We start from the raw sequence: 15,706 nt of genomic DNA on the forward strand, positions 1-15,706 counted from the left end.
AATGCACATCGATAGCAGCGACTATTGCGATTGCTCGGGACCAACCTATACAAACACACATTGCGGTAGAAGTGTTGAGAGTGCACATTAGGCACGTTGCCCGTGCCTGTTCCCACCATCTGGCAACACTACCGTCAGAAAGGCCGCAGGCAGCATTTTGTACTACGATTTCGGAGTATTCCACCTGCCTCCCGTCAGGCTTCACCCCCGCAACTAAGCCATCGATTCCTCCATGGTGTTTGGCTCGACCCGCAGTGCGCCTCACCGTACCAGGAATCAGGAAAAAATCTGAGCTGTCATCACCTGCTCTTAAACAACTAACTCTGCTCCTTTTGCACGAGAAGTACGCCGAACACGTACATATTTATATTGATGGATCGACAACTCTCCAGTGTTCCTCTGGAGCTGTGGTCTTCCCAGCGAAAGCCACCACCATCAGTTTCAAGACATGTCACCCAACGACACCGATGGCCGCGGAACTTGCAGCCCTTCGCGCTGCACTTCGTCTCGTCAGCCAAGAGCAACCTCGAAGGTGGTCAATATTCAGTGACTCGAAGGCTGCACTGCAATCTTTGCTATCGGCCCTGCGGCGCGGACCACACGAACAACTGGTATTTGAGATTAGAGAACTCATTCATACCTTAACTGAGAAAGGACACCACGTGACATTTCAGTGGCTTCCAAGTCACTGCGGAGTCATAGGGAATGAACACGCTGACAACGCTGCTCGGTCGGCTCTTCAAGGGGACGAAGAGGAGCCGATACCGTTATCAAGTACAGATGCCGCTCGAAAACTTCGAATGATCAGCCGTGACATCACGTTCTCCTTGTGGAACGCTGGAAGTTTTCACGACTACCGACTCCACAATCTTGACTACTCTCTACGCCTTTGTATTCCAGCTGGACTCTGCCGTCGCGAAGCTACCCTGCTTTGTCGACTATGGCTATGGGGTGGCTTTCACCAAGTCTTTCGCTTACCGAATTGGATGGGCCGACGACGCCACGTGTGAGGATTGTGGTAACGAGGAGACTTTTCAACACCTTCTTTGTGACTGTCCTCGATATAATTTACAGAGACAATCACTCGCAACCGCGATAGCGCGCTTTGACCAAAGACCTCTCGCAGAGGAACTTATTTTACAATACCGCCATCACAAGCCATCGCAGCAGAGGGCGACGAGGGCACTGTTGCGGTTTTTGAGGGCGACAGGATTGGACAGGCGGCTGTAGCCTGAACAAATGTTGATAGTGTGGCAAGTGTCACTTTGCTGTGCGATGACAGTATTCGGTGCCAGTGACCGATGGTGACTGTGTGTCTAGGCTCCTTCCTTTCCTTATCTCTACTTTGTTACCACTTTACCTCCCCCTCCCCTCTCTCCCCAGTGTAGGGTAGCCAACCGGATCTTTTTCTCTGGTTAACCTCCCTGCCTTTCCCCTTTCCTCTCTCTCTCTCTCTCTCTCCTTCCTTGGAACCAGACTGAATTGGCACACCTGTGTGTTGTGCACCCGTTAAATGTGTGCGTGTGTGCCGTGCTGTGTTATTGAGCAAGTGTGCGTGTGTGTGCACGCGGAGGGAAAGGAGGTGTCGTCTGCATCCTGCAAATTCCTGCTCTAGATGGCTGGTTATCAGACGCTCTAACATACAGGCATCAGCCTTTATTTTAGTCTAGAGTGCCGTGTTACCACTAAGATTATTATTATTATTATTATTATTATTATTATTATTATTATTATTATTATTATTATTATTATTAGAATCATCACTACGACCCCATTGATTATGTTGAAGCCAGCGTGTCACATAATTCAAAATATTTCTGGAGCTTTGTGCGCTCTCACTCTTCTAAAAAGAGTGCCAAAGATGTACGTCTTCTTCATGAAAATGGTGGTGTTGTCTCGAACACTGCTGACGCCTTTGCAGAACATTTCTGCTTGCATATGGTGTCAAGTATGCTTCAAGTAACCTTCCTTCTCAGTCTGGCCTAATGTGTACGCTATCAGTCAATGAAAACCTTGTTTTCAAGTGTATGAAGTGCCTTAAACCTTCCCTTTCTTGTGGTGTTGATGGTATTTCTTCCGCAGAGTTTAACCCTTTGAGACGCTGTCTACACAATTGTGCACAGCAGGAAAGTGCGTCAATAGAAAAAACACTTATGAAAGTAATGGTATTTAAAATGTGTTTCATACATCGTGAAACATTTATTATTGGAACTGTGCTGCAATATTGAATAACGTGCTGAATGTTTTAGCAAAATGAGGGAGAAGGTAGACGGCTGAGTGTTTTTACTCTGTGTCAGTATGTTGTATGTAGTGGGTTCACTTCTTTCATTGTTTTTTACAATATCATGCACAAGGCATAATTTTCAAGTGGCTGGATAAGTGCTTTCAAGCTTTTCAAAACACTAAATAGTACATGTTCTCATATATTGTGTTCCTGTAGTGAGTTTTCGCATGGAGTTGAAATATTGTAAACTTGACAAAATTCGCTAAACAATTGAAAATTCTTAATATTTTCTGCAGCTGTACACTTTATACGATTCTGAAAATGCAAGAGATTGGGTGAAAGCAACTTTTCATTCAACGGGATAAAGTGGCATCTGAAAGGGTTAAGACGTATGGAAGCATACTTGTTGTCTATTCTCACAAACATCTTCAATAGTTCCCTAAAGTTTAGTACCTTTTCTAGCACTCGGAAGGTAGCATGGACATTGCCCATGCACAAATCAGGTGCTAGATGTGCAGTTACTAACTGCCGACCTATATCTATCCTCTGCAGTGCGTCAAAAGTGTTTGAATCGATATTCTATTCCTTGCTTTCTGTTAGTGCTAAGAGCATTTTAATAAATGAACAGCATGACTATGTGTGCCGACAACTTAAAACTATTTGAGACTGTGAACAGTGTTCACCACTGCATCGACTTCCACAAATACATTTTTTTCACTCTCAAACGGGTGCAGAAACAATAAATACTCCTAAATGCTTCCAATACTATGGCATGAAGTTATATGCAGAAAACGCACTATGTGAAATTTTGATACACCTTATGTCATGCTCCACTCCTTATGGTCATGAAATGAAGGATCTTGGTGTGTATTTCGACAAAATACTAAGCTTCTCTTCACATAGATAATTACACAACATGCCCTTCACGCTCTTGTAATTGCAGGCCGTATATTGCATGATTTTGGCTCGCCTATTGTGTTTCTGAAATTCTGCTGTGTGCTGCCAACTACTAGAGTATGCCTCTGTAGGAGGGGATGCAACGAGCAAATCTAATTCTGACCTCATTGAACGCATCCAGAATAAATTGATATCTATCTTAAAGCACCACTTTTGCCATTCTGGCGACCACAGTTGAGCCTTCTCAAATATGCTTCAACTCGCACCTCTATATTCAAGATTTAATTGCATCTTTTGTTCCTTTGTAAGGTAGTCCATGACATTATGCATTCACTAAAGCTTCTTGATCATATGCATTTATTCGTGCCGCAACAGTATACCAGGTAGCATTCCACATTCGTTGCCTGGCCTTGTTGCAAGATTGTGCTGTATAAGACTCGACTCCAAAACATACTTCAGAGTTCGTGTCCTGTGTTTTGTGTATCTGCAGATAATCACGTAGACTTAACTCCCGCTAACTTTTCCTCTTTTCTTCATTTGTTTCTCTATCTCGCATTTTTTTGTCTACCACATTCATGTTTTCTGTTCATTTTGTCTCGCATAGTGCTCGTTAAGTGCACCAGTACAAAGGCTCTCTAGCTGTTCCTGGGCACTACAATAAACATTTGAATGATTATTATTATCGTAGCATAAAATCGTTCTTTTTAAGTATGTACTAGTATAATATTTCAGTGCAGTAGCTTTTGTGCAATTAAAAAAGGGCATTAATTAAAAAAGTGCAATAATATTATGCTATGTGCCTGATCATATGCATTGCGCTATTAATTTCGTCTGAGTAATAATAATGGTTAGCTACTGAATCCAGTGTTGTGCAATAAAATATGCCACAGCAATTATTGCGTGCCTCGCAGAACAAATTGAATATATCTTTCTCAGTCAAAACATCATAGCAGGCTGAAAACAATAAAACATTTTTTTTTTGTGGTGACGAAGTGTATAAATTGTGAAAATAACCTGTTTATATATTTCTTATACTATGCAAATGAGCTGCTCCCATACATTCGAATAAGCGCTTCAATAGTATGACTTGGCAAAGGGCAACGAAAGACCCCTACTAAAACCCTCCAATTCTCAAGCTTGTATTATCTGACGGTATGTCACTTCATCAATGTAAAGAAAGACAAACTTGGCATGTGGGAACCTGTAACAATAGAACATGGCCCTTACACTGTGAAAATGTTTTGTAGCGATACACTCAATGTGAAGGCCTCCGGATGCGATGTTGATGCATCAAAACAACCCAGAATAATAGAGGAGATGCATGGGCTAGATTTAACAGAATCAAGAATGGAGGGGAGACAAGCTACAAATTACATAAATTTTAGCAATTCTAGGTTCTTTTTGTGAGTGCTATAGATGTTTCAATTCTTTTTTTGCTGATTTTCTCAGAACCCACTTTTTCACGTTCCTTTCATGCACCAACAAGCATAATTACATTGACACGGATGCTTTATCTGTATCTGGTTACCGTATTTCACCGGCTAAAAAATGTTAAACGTTATCGCTCGGTGCAGGATGCGCCTGAACGTATCGGAAGCTTCGCGAATGTTATCAATGGTTCTTTATGGTGTCGACGAAACCTGTTAATCTGATTGCATACGCGAAACGAATTGTATAGTAGTTTCTGGAAGGCGCGCGGGCACCAGCGAATAGGCTGTAACTTTCGACGACTGATGTATGCAAACCGACGCACTTGACCCGCAGACGAGATTTCGACTATTGCCGACATTGCTCGCCGCTATCGTTGCGATTGAGTCTGCACTATTTATTTACCGTCGCTACTACGTGACAATATTTCCAACACAGATTTTTTCAGTGATACCTTGTACGCCTGATTCTTACATAGTTGGCTGTGCAATGAGCTAACAAAAAAGGAAATGGTACAACAGTTTTTGATGAAATGGCATCGTCGTGCAGGTGTTTGCAACGCGATCTTGCAGGCAGACGATTCGCGAGCGCTGATGTCGATATGTTGTGCACTATTTTTACTTCAAAAATAAAAACAAACTGTTACGGCAGGCGTATATTCATTATTCAAACGTGTTTTTTATATCTAAAAGCCCATACAGATCACTAACTTATTGTTTCAAGCTTAGTTTACAGCAGGCTGTTTTAGGCCGGGCTTTGATGGATGAAGATAAAATCGTCAAGCAACAGTGTACCGCAGCCGAGGAGCGAGCTTCGGCTCGCGTCGGAGCTTCACTCCAGTGCCATGCTCCAGTGGTGGCGTGCCCTCTTCCTCCGACCAACGCGAAGCGAAGCGTTCGCTTGTCGGCGCACGCCGAAGCTTGCCGACGCGTGCCAGTGGTTGGGGCATTACCGGCGCGCGCCATTGGCCTACTCCGCGCCGACATCGCCAGCCGCGGGGCGCGGCCACGTTTTTGGTGACGTCAAAATGACGACACGCTCCTGTCAATCCTCCTCCCACCGAGCATTTCGTCTGCTAGGCACCGAACCCGACGGGAGCTGGGAAGTTTGGAGCGATGATACGGCTTCGCATGGCGCGTCTGGTGGATTAGATTGGATCCAACAGGCGGCCTTTTCGGCTGCGGAATGGCACGTTTGAATCCAATGCATAGTTTAATTCGAGAAAATGGCGCTTCCATTGGGAACTTAGGTTGTTGCGCTGGCGTTTCTAGAGGAAGGAGGAGAGCGGGTGGCGGTGCGAAACGCGTTTGAATAAATCGCGGAAAATGAATTCCGGCGTCGTTTTTGTTTCTCGAAACAAATAATTCGTTGGTTGTACAGAGAAAACGACAACATCATCGGTGCCAGCGAGCCACAGGAATGTTGTCGCTGCCTCTTGAAAAGTGCGCCACTCTTCCCGTCGTTCTTTTGTTCTTTTTTCTTCTCGCTGTACGCGACACCACCTAGGGACGACGCAAAGAACTTAATAGTTGCAAATTGCAACAGTCACACGTACTACTATTTGAAAACGGGTTTGGGCTTGAGAAGAAAAAATAATTTTTTTAGATAAAGATTTCATTCATTTGGAAGACGAGAAACATTTGGTTTCGTAGTATACTGTTTGCAAGCAGACGACAAACGACGGAAGAAAACTTCCGGGGAGGTCACCGCTTCCTGATTGGCTGCTCTCTCCGCCCCGCTGTCACAAATTTTGCATACTGCAACTTTGTGATGTTGCAGCAACTGAACAGAACGCGTATCGAACAAAATATCTCCGAACGCGCCCCTCGTGTGTAGCAACAAGCTTGATGGAAAGGAAGCTTTTTCCACTTTCTAGTGGCTACTTCTATGAAGAACAACAATTCGTCCACACATGACTGCGTTTATCATTCCGGGGGTGTAGCTCAGTCATTCTGCTTCCGGCTCCCGAGCTGAACGGATCGTAGGATCATGGGCTCCAATGGAGCGGCATATGCGGCTGTTAGCCGCGGCAACAGGCTTTCGACGGAGGAAGATAAGGATTACCAGATTATTTTGCCTCGGCTACCTACAGGACATATAGTTTTAAACACAGTTTTTTTTTTTTTTGCACGGCGACGCTCGTGTTCGCCCGTTTCGTGTAGAGGATTTTCGAGACGCGCTTCAAGCTGTTGGTATGCACTCTGGCGTCGTCACCCTTGGAGCGTACCAAATCAACCATGTATGGGCGGTGACGATGAACATAGCCGAGGCTGCCCAAAAGCTGGCGGCCCTGAAGGACCTGCAGGTGAAGGGGCGTCGCTGCCTGGTCATCTACCCTAAGGAACAACAGGTGAAGCTTCGTATCCACTGGCTTCTGCATGGGGTGGACGACGAAGGCGTCAAGACCGCGCTGGCCTCCTTCGGCAATGTGACGGAAATGACCCGGGAGCGCTGGCGAGTGGATGGCGTTTCCGACAAGGGCTCGACGACCCGAGCAGTTCAGCTGCAGCTGAAGGCTGGAATGAAAGTTGACGATCTGCCCCACCAGATCCGCGTCACCGGCGAGCATGCGTTGTTGGTAGCCCCAGGTCGCCCCATGCAGTTCCTACGCTGCCGGGGCTCTGGCCACGTTCGACGAGAATGCAAGGTTCCCGTTGTTCCCGGTGCAGGCTTTTTGGACACAACGACGCGGACGGTGTACGCTCTTACGCAGTAGCCACGGGCTCAACGCAGACCGAGCCATCGACATCAGAACATATGGTGGATGTGACCGAGGCGGAGGAAGCTGCCAAGGGTGCTGGAAACAGCAACGTGGCGGCAGAAACGAGCGAGATGAGCACGCCGACCGAAGGAGGACGGAACTATGTACCTCCCCCCAAGGACCCATTAGCTAAACTCGAGAGCGTGAGGACGGACCCGCAAGAAAATGAGAGCCGCCAGCCAGCTACGGATGCTAGGCAGGCAGAGGAAGACAATGCGACCCCAACTGGCGCCCGCGTCGAAGGCGTCTCGGCACCGGTCAACAGGTCCCTGCAGCAGGAGGAGAAAATCGACGGAAAGGCCAGCGGTGACTCCGAGGCGCCGCCCGCTAAGACGCTACTCGGCAGGCGCTCCACCCTCAAGCCTAAGCCGAACCTGGAGGCTGACCATAGGCTCGCGGCGAAGACGACCAAAGACGAACTCGGGCGACGGCTACCGGATGGCCACGGAGGCGTCTAGCGGTCAGCTAGACGTTAAAGTGAGCACCATGCTCCGGGCCTTATCCCCTCCGGTTTTCATCAATAATGGCTACCAACCCGTCGCTTAGTCTCGACACGCTAAACGTTCGAGGTCTGGCCGCCAAAAGGAAACAGAGTCAGGTGTATAGACTGCTAGTGGACCCCTACCTCGACGTTTTAGCAGTGCAAGAAACCAAGGTAGACGGCGAGGAGGACACCGGGAGCATGGTGCAAAGGTTCACGTACAACTACAATACGGTAGTGAGCCCCGCCTTAGGGACTTCGGGGGATTGTGTCTTGTTCGTGAGGAAGCTTCCAGGCCTGGCTATAGACGGTTACTTCTCGTGCTCTTCCGGTCGACTTGTCGTTTGTGATTTCAGCTATTGCGATGTCCAATGGCGCGTACTGTGCATTTATGTGCTTAATACGGTGCAAGAAAGGGTCAATTTCTTTTTGAACTTGAAGCACCACTTCTCTGTGCACAAAACGATAGCCTGTGTTGGGGAATTCGATTGTGTATTGAACATCGAACATATGTCTACGCGACGCGTAATTTATGACAAAATCAGCGATATCATGGCGCTGATCATACACGAATTTGAATTAGAGGATATCGCTCAGTGTTTCGGGGCAGACCGAGAGGTGAGGTACACCCACTTCCAGGGAATACGTCATGCACGATTAGACCGTATCTATCTATCATATCATTCAGTATAAAAATGCCAGTGCTATGCAGTTACTACCGTATCCTTTTCTGACCAGTGCCTGATAAAATGCAGGGTGGGCCGCAAAAAATAACAAAAGGAATTCGTCCGGGAACTGTGGAAAATGAATGCCGAGCTCCTACGGGATGATACTTTTAACGAAACGGTAGTGAATGCTCTGAATTCTTTTGGAAAAGACAGTTCTACGAAGTTGGGCGAGGAATGGGAGTTACTAAAACAAACTATTAAAGTCAAGGCAATTGAAAGAAGTAGCGTACTACGATATGAAGGGAAGGCAAGAGAAAGGGATTTAAATATATTTGCTGAAAAAATTTGTGACGCTCGAATGCATGCAACCCGGCGCTTATCACGAAGATATGTGTCCTATTAAGAAAAACATCGAGGTTTTCGATGAAGAGCGTTATCGAGGCGCGCTCGTGCGCGCGAGAGCAGAAAGACTAGCATGAAATGCCTTCGAAAAGAGCACTGGGACTAGAAAAAAAGCACTACAGACGCAAACAGATTGAGGCCATCGAATATAACGGGGTGGTAGTAACTGATATGAACAATATAGGGCGTGCCTTCTTTGAACATTTCCAAGAGCTTTTCGCATTCAGGCCCGTCAACATGCAAAGTTTCAAGCACTTATTTTTGCAGCGAATGCCACAGCTGTCGAGTGAAGTTAAAGAAACGTTGGAAGGACGAATAACTGAACAGGAAGGGATAAAGGCCATCGAAGACCTGAACCCTGGCAAGTCACCAGGTCCAGACGGTCTTTGTGCCGCTTGGTACAAATCGTTCAAAAGCCACCTAGCTCCTATCTTAACCGCAGTTTTCAATGAAGCATGCGAAATGAAAATATTTCCACCATCCTTTGGCCAGTCACATACTGTACTAATACCTAAAACAGAAGAGACCGAGAAGCTCAAGCAACTTTCCTCCTATAGACCCACAGCACTTACTGACTGCGACTACCAGATACTGATGAAGGTGCTGGCACGGCGTATGCAGTCAGTCATTAAGGAAGTAGTCGACCCACACCAGACATGTGGCGTTCGCGGAAGAACCATCTTTACAAACATTCATAAGTTGAAGTGTGTGCTGGAGTGTTGAGATGCCATGTGTGGTGCAGTTGCGATCCTCCAGCTTTACTTGGAGAAAGCGTTTGATTGTGTTTCTCACGAGATATTGCTCACCACCCTTGAACATGTTAATTTTGGCCACATAATCACTGAGGGGGTGACCATGGCGTACCGGAGTTGCTATACGAGGCTTATAATTAATCAAACGCTGGGGGCCCCCATTAACGTGAAGCGCTCCGTTTGCCAGGGTTGTCCACTCAGCCCATTCCTGTTTTGTGTTTACAAAGAAACGCTATGTCAGGCCATCATTGAAAATGAATACATTAAGGGATTTTGCCTCCAAGCAGCAGAGGTGAAGTTATTCGCATATGCTGACGATGTGGCTCTATGTTGTAAAGATACGCAAAGTGTATTGAACGCTGTGAGTATCGTCAGACACTTTGGTAACGCCACTAATAGCTTCGTGAACTGGCAGAAATCTTTGGGGTTTTGGCATGGAAGATGGGCGCCCACACCAGATCACTTTTCGAACGTAACCTGGGTCACGACGCCGGTTAAGTACATTGGCGCACCAATTGATGCCTACAAAGACAGTAGCGAGTACTGGAAGGAGTGGACAAAAGAACTAAAAGAAAAGACCGACCGATGGAACGCCTGTCACTTGTCAATATTCGCGAGAGCAACAGCGTGCAACATGTTTCTCGTGACAAACATCTGGTACATAATGCACGTCCTACAGTGCTCTCGGATTAATGTGCAGAAACTGCAGCGCGTGTTCACTGTTTTCGTGTGGGCATCAAGCTGGGAGCGATGCAGCCGAGATAATCTCTTCCGGTGCGTGAAGGATGGCGGTCTGGGGTTGGCGCACCTCTTCTTGCGTCAACTAGTAAAGAGGTTGACCCATTTCTGCGCACCGCTATAAAAATGAGGCTGTCAAGATCACTTCCCGAATTCGTTGTAGGCACCGAAATAATGCCAGAGCCAGTTCGTGGTTTATTTAGGGAAATAATTCAGAATCTTTCCTTTTTGCGTGTTCGTTTTTCTAGTGCATATTTGTGGAGTGTAAAACGGAAAAAGTTATATCGTGATTTGTGTGATAGTGTTTTGCTGGCACCCATGTAGAGAGCCGTGTACTGTGGGGGCCCAGGCCTACATGTATTCAAAAGGGTGAAGAAGATGCCAGTTCAGCCAGCCACTAAATCGTTCTTCTTTAAATTGCACACCGGTACTCTACCTGTTAAAATCTTTCTTGAACAGCGTGGGTTCTACATGCCATGGGGAACCCACTGCCTTATATGTAAAAAAAAACAGAAAGCATAGATCATGTCTTTATCCACTGTTTGGAAGGGCGACTTTTTCTGGGACGTGTTGCAAAGGACTCTAAAGAAGGAGCTACCTATGGATCCCCACGGAATCAGGTTTCTGCCACTATATGACGACGAAGGTTTCCCGTACGACCGGATCATGCTTACGGGGCTTCACTGTTTATGGCGCGCAAGAATGGGTGGTTACCATTGTGACCCGGATGCCCTACTGGCGCGTCTGTACTTTTGTGAATGCATGCAACGGTATGTGGAAGTGCAGAAGTTGCAACAGCCTGTTCCTGAGTGGCTGTCGAGGGTTGAACCCCTGACAGCACAAAAGGAATTTTAATCCTACAACATCGTGCCACAGTAGCGGACGGCAAGAAATGTAAATATTACTGTTCTTTGTTCGGTTTGTGTATTCATTCCTTTTTGCTTCTTTGGTCTTTGTGTATATCATTTAGGAATTTCTGTTGTGACGTGTCGAGGACTGCCAATTAAGAAAAAAAAAGGGGGGTGTAGCTCAGTGGTAGAGCGCTCGCTTCGCATGTGAGAATTCCCGTGTTCAAACCCCGGCACCTCCAGTACTGTGTATAGTTAATTTTTTAAATCTCTTTATTGCGCAGCTCATAGTAAACAATTCAATTATTTCGAAAAAACGATACTACGTCAATTTCACATAAGCAAGCAATACTGGCATTACTCCCTCTGGCTTCCACGCGTCCACGTCGCCAAAAGCGCCGTTTCTTTAACGACAATGCTTAGGATGACTGCAGGCACATCAGGTGTGTAGCAACAAGCCTCATCGAAAGGAAGCCCTTTCCACTTTCTAGTGGCTGCTGGCTATGAAGAACAATAATTCGTCCACACATGACTCCGTTTATCATTCCGGGGATGTAACTCAGTCTTCGACGTAATAATGCTCAAAGGCCTTCATAGTTTGTGGCGTGCAAGGATGTCTGGGTACTACTGCGACCCGGACGCTAGGCCTGCGCGTACTTATTTCCGAGAAAGCATGTCTAGTTTCATTGAAATAAAGAAAATACAAGAATGTGTACCCGAATGGCTGTCGAGGATAGAACCTCTAACAGCACTGACAGAATTTTAATTAGACAACGCCAGTCCTTATAGGACTCATGGCATGTATGTCCTTTCAAAATGTTTTGTATTTGTTAACTGTGTATTGTAATTTTGTTCTGTATTATGTGCTCTGTACAATGTCGAAGACCGGCAATAAAAAGAAGAAAGGGGGTGTAGCCCAGTGGTAGAGCGCTCGCTTCGCATGTGAGAAGTCCCGGGTTCAAACCTTGGCACCTCCAGTGTTTTGTGTATCTAATTTTCTTAATGACTTTATTTCGCTACACATAGTAAACAATTCACTTATTTCGAAAATACGATACTACGTCAATTCCACATAAGCAAGCAATACTGGCATTACTCGCTGTGGCTTCCACGCGTCCACGTCGCCAAAAGCGCCGTTTCTTTAACAACAATGCTTAGGATGACTGCAGGCACATCAGGTGTGTAGCAACAAGCCTGATCGAAAGGAAGCCTTTTCCACTTTCTTGTGGCTGCTGGCTAAGAAGAAAATTAAGTCGTCCACACATGACTGCGTTTATCATTCCGGGGGTGTAGCTCAGTCGATAGATAAATATTCATTTGAAAACCTCGTTGCAAGGAATCTGTCAAAAAGAAAAGGTATTGTACAATGATTTGTGTGACGTTGTTCTGCCGGAGCCCATGTACAGAGGCTTGTACAGTGCAGGGGGCCTGGTAGGGACGTGTTAGAGAGAGTAAAGAAAATGCAGGTTGCGCCAGGAGTTAAAACCTTCTTTTTAACTTACACACTGGAACCTTGCCGATAAAAATGTTTTTACAGGAAAAGGGCTTATTTCTTCCATGGGAATCTCACTGCCTTATCTGCAAACAACCAGAAACGACAGATCACGTTTTTCATCATTGTTGGGGAGGGCTATCTTTTTTTGGGACGTAATACAAAGAACGGTAAAGAAACCCCTCGACCCTTATGGAATACGGTATCTAGCCATTACTAACAAGGATGGGTTTCCGTTTGGTTTAATAATGTTAACTGGCCTCCACAGGATACTACTGCGATCCCGATACACGACCTACGCGAATTTATTTCCGTGAAATTTTGCATCGGTTTGTTGAGATTTTGAAGTCCGGTGGTAATACTCCTGAGCGGCTGTCAAGGGTGGAGCCATTGATGGCTCCAAATTAATTTTAATATGACGAAGCCGGCCCCCTACCAGGCTGATTATGTCAATACGACGTGATCATTGTACCCTGTATATTTTGTTTTGTGTATTGCTATTGTTGTTCTTTCTTTGTCAAAGTCAGGCAATAAAGAAAAGAAAAAGGGGTGTAGCTCCATTCCACTTCCGGCCACCACATCGTGCGGACGCGGAATGTCGGCTACCGCAAGGGCGGTTTTGCAGCCCAGCCTTATGCGGCCCAGGTCAGGTTTATGGATGCTGCTACACAGGATTACCAGACTATTTTGCCGCAATTGCCGAAAGGTACGACCGTCTTTATTACCGTCTTTTTGCACGGGGATGTCAAGGCGAGACGCTATCGCGTAGAATATTTTCCAGACGCGCTAGCTCGTCTGCAGCTGATGCTGGAAGTGTTGGCTTTAGGAGCCTATCATATCAATCAGGTATGGGCTATCACCTTCAAAGATGAAAAAAGAAAGCAGAAGTTGCTGTCTACGGAAGCGTTAAGTGTGAAGGGGAAGTATGTTTGGTGATTGACCCACGCAACCAAGACGTAGGCATGAAGCTCTACTGGCTGCTGCGCACCACACCAGATAAGGACGTGCGAGTGGCGCTGGCACCCTTCGGAACAGTAACCGAGATGTCAAAGGCAAAGTTGCGTGTAGCCGGATGCAGTGACAAAGGGTCGCACACAAGACTCGTGTCTTTATGTTTGAAACCTGGCCTCACCACAGAAGATCTTCCGCATCAGCTACGTGTCGGCGAGGACCACGCACTCGTGTTGGTGCCTGGCAGAGCACCACTCTGCCTCCGGTGTCAAGGCACCGGTCATATACGGCGCGAGTGACGCGTTCCACGTTGCGGGATCTGTCGTCGCTTCGGCCACGAAGATACCCAGCGCGTGCGAAGTTACGCGAATGTGACAGGGTTTGGCAAGAGCGATGTGATAAACGAACACCTAATGGACCAAGCCGACGCAGAGGACACAGCAGCGGAGGGCGGGGTCCAGCCTAACTCTGACGCGGCGCCAGCCGCTACGAGCCATGACAAAGAGCAGCAGGAGGAAGCCAGCAAAGAAGACGAGATGGCACAGAAGCAGGCGACAGAAAGCTGCACAGAATGCGAAGATGTGCTGGGAACCGCCGAGGAGACCATGGACGACAGCCCTGGAATCGTCGGGGGCAGCGCAGAAGCGGTGAATAGCGGCCACTCAACCGCTGTCTCAAAAAGACCACGGGACGAAAGCGTTGGAAATGTTGGAAAAGGAGAAGACCGGAGTGCAGCTGAAGGACCGCCTGCCAAGACTACCGCCTCTCGGCGGCTTTCACTGAAGCCCAAGCCGAACGTGTCACCGGACAAGAGGGCACCGCTAGCAGTGCCCCTCCCTTAGGGGGCCCGCTGATTGCTAGTAAAGAACGAATGCACTTAGTGTGGACGTGAAGGTTGCAGTTTTCATGATGTGCGCCGACAAGGAAGACGCGAGGGCTTCGACCAGTGTGGCGGAGTCAATTAACGATGTCGTCCAGTCCAGGGCTGTAAGATTGTTAGCACTAAACTTGCATCAGGCACCAAGCAGTCCGTCAGTCCCGCAGCTTTCTAAACATGGCTTCAAAATAGGGATGCTCAATGTGCGTGGCCTGTCGACTAGAAAGTGGTAGGCTCAGGTTAAAAGGCTGTTAATTGACCATGACATTGATATCCTTGCAGTTCAGGAAATGAAAATTGAAGGTGAGGAACAGACGGACAGAATGGTTGAAATGTCTAAATCAAATTACAATGTTTGTGTTAGTCATGCTAATGGGAAGTTTGGTGGAAGTGTTATGTTTCTGCGTAACACTGTCTGTATTATTGAGGAGACTGTAGCAGCGCTTGATAATAGCCGATTAGTTATGTGTGACCTATCTTGCAATGAAGTAGACTGGAGAATTATCTGTATTTACGCCCCGAACAAAGTAAGCGAGCGAAAAGTCTATTTTGAATATATGGCCACCTTCATAAATTGTGATAGGAGAATTCTTTGATTAGGTGATTTCAATTGTGTGTATTTGCCTGAGGACACCTCCAAAGATGTTTTCATGAACGACAAGAGTGCGGAAATGCTCCGATCCACCGTTCAAGAGTACGACCTTGTTGATGTGGGTGATGTACTACATGAAAACCAAGTAATGTTCTCTCATTTTCAAGGGCGGAGTCACGCAAGGCTCGATAGGGCGTATGTGTCCGCGGAACTGGTACCGACTTCTAATCAATACACGGTTAAACATCTTAGCTTTAGTGACCACAGTTTAATGATGTTCACAATCTGTTCAAAATTGAAGGAGTACCGTTTTAATTGGCAGCTGTGGAAGCTCAATGAAAAGTTGCTACAGGACGAAACATTCGTGGACGAAGTAACGGAAAAAATTAAAGAATTGCGCGCGAGAGAACCTAAAAGATGGTTCTATGCGTGGGATCAATTTAAAAGCGAGGTGAAAAGTTTGGCAATTCAAAGGGCGCGTGTTTTAAGCCGTCAGGCTAAACAGCGAGAAATAGAACTAAACAGTACGCTGAAGTATCTTGTAGATGTTGAAAGTGCAGTTCCTGGGCATTTTACAACTCAAATCAAACAAACA

General features: G+C 46.5%; 2 non-coding genes across 2 annotated transcripts; both read left to right on the forward strand.

The window, feature by feature from the left end:
- Positions 1–11,369: 11,369 nt before the first annotated feature.
- Positions 11,370–11,441, forward strand: TRNAA-CGC (transfer RNA alanine (anticodon CGC)). The gene has a single exon. It is a non-coding gene; the product is annotated as a tRNA-Ala (tRNA).
- Positions 11,442–12,104: 663 nt separating this feature from the next.
- TRNAA-CGC (transfer RNA alanine (anticodon CGC)) lies at positions 12,105–12,176 on the forward strand. Its single transcript has one exon. It is a non-coding gene; the product is annotated as a tRNA-Ala (tRNA).
- The last annotated feature ends 3,530 nt before the right edge of the window (positions 12,177–15,706 follow it).

Source organism: Dermacentor variabilis, chromosome 3 (assembly GCF_050947875.1).
Source record: "Dermacentor variabilis isolate Ectoservices chromosome 3, ASM5094787v1, whole genome shotgun sequence".
In the NCBI taxonomy this organism is placed as follows: domain Eukaryota; kingdom Metazoa; phylum Arthropoda; class Arachnida; order Ixodida; family Ixodidae; genus Dermacentor; species Dermacentor variabilis.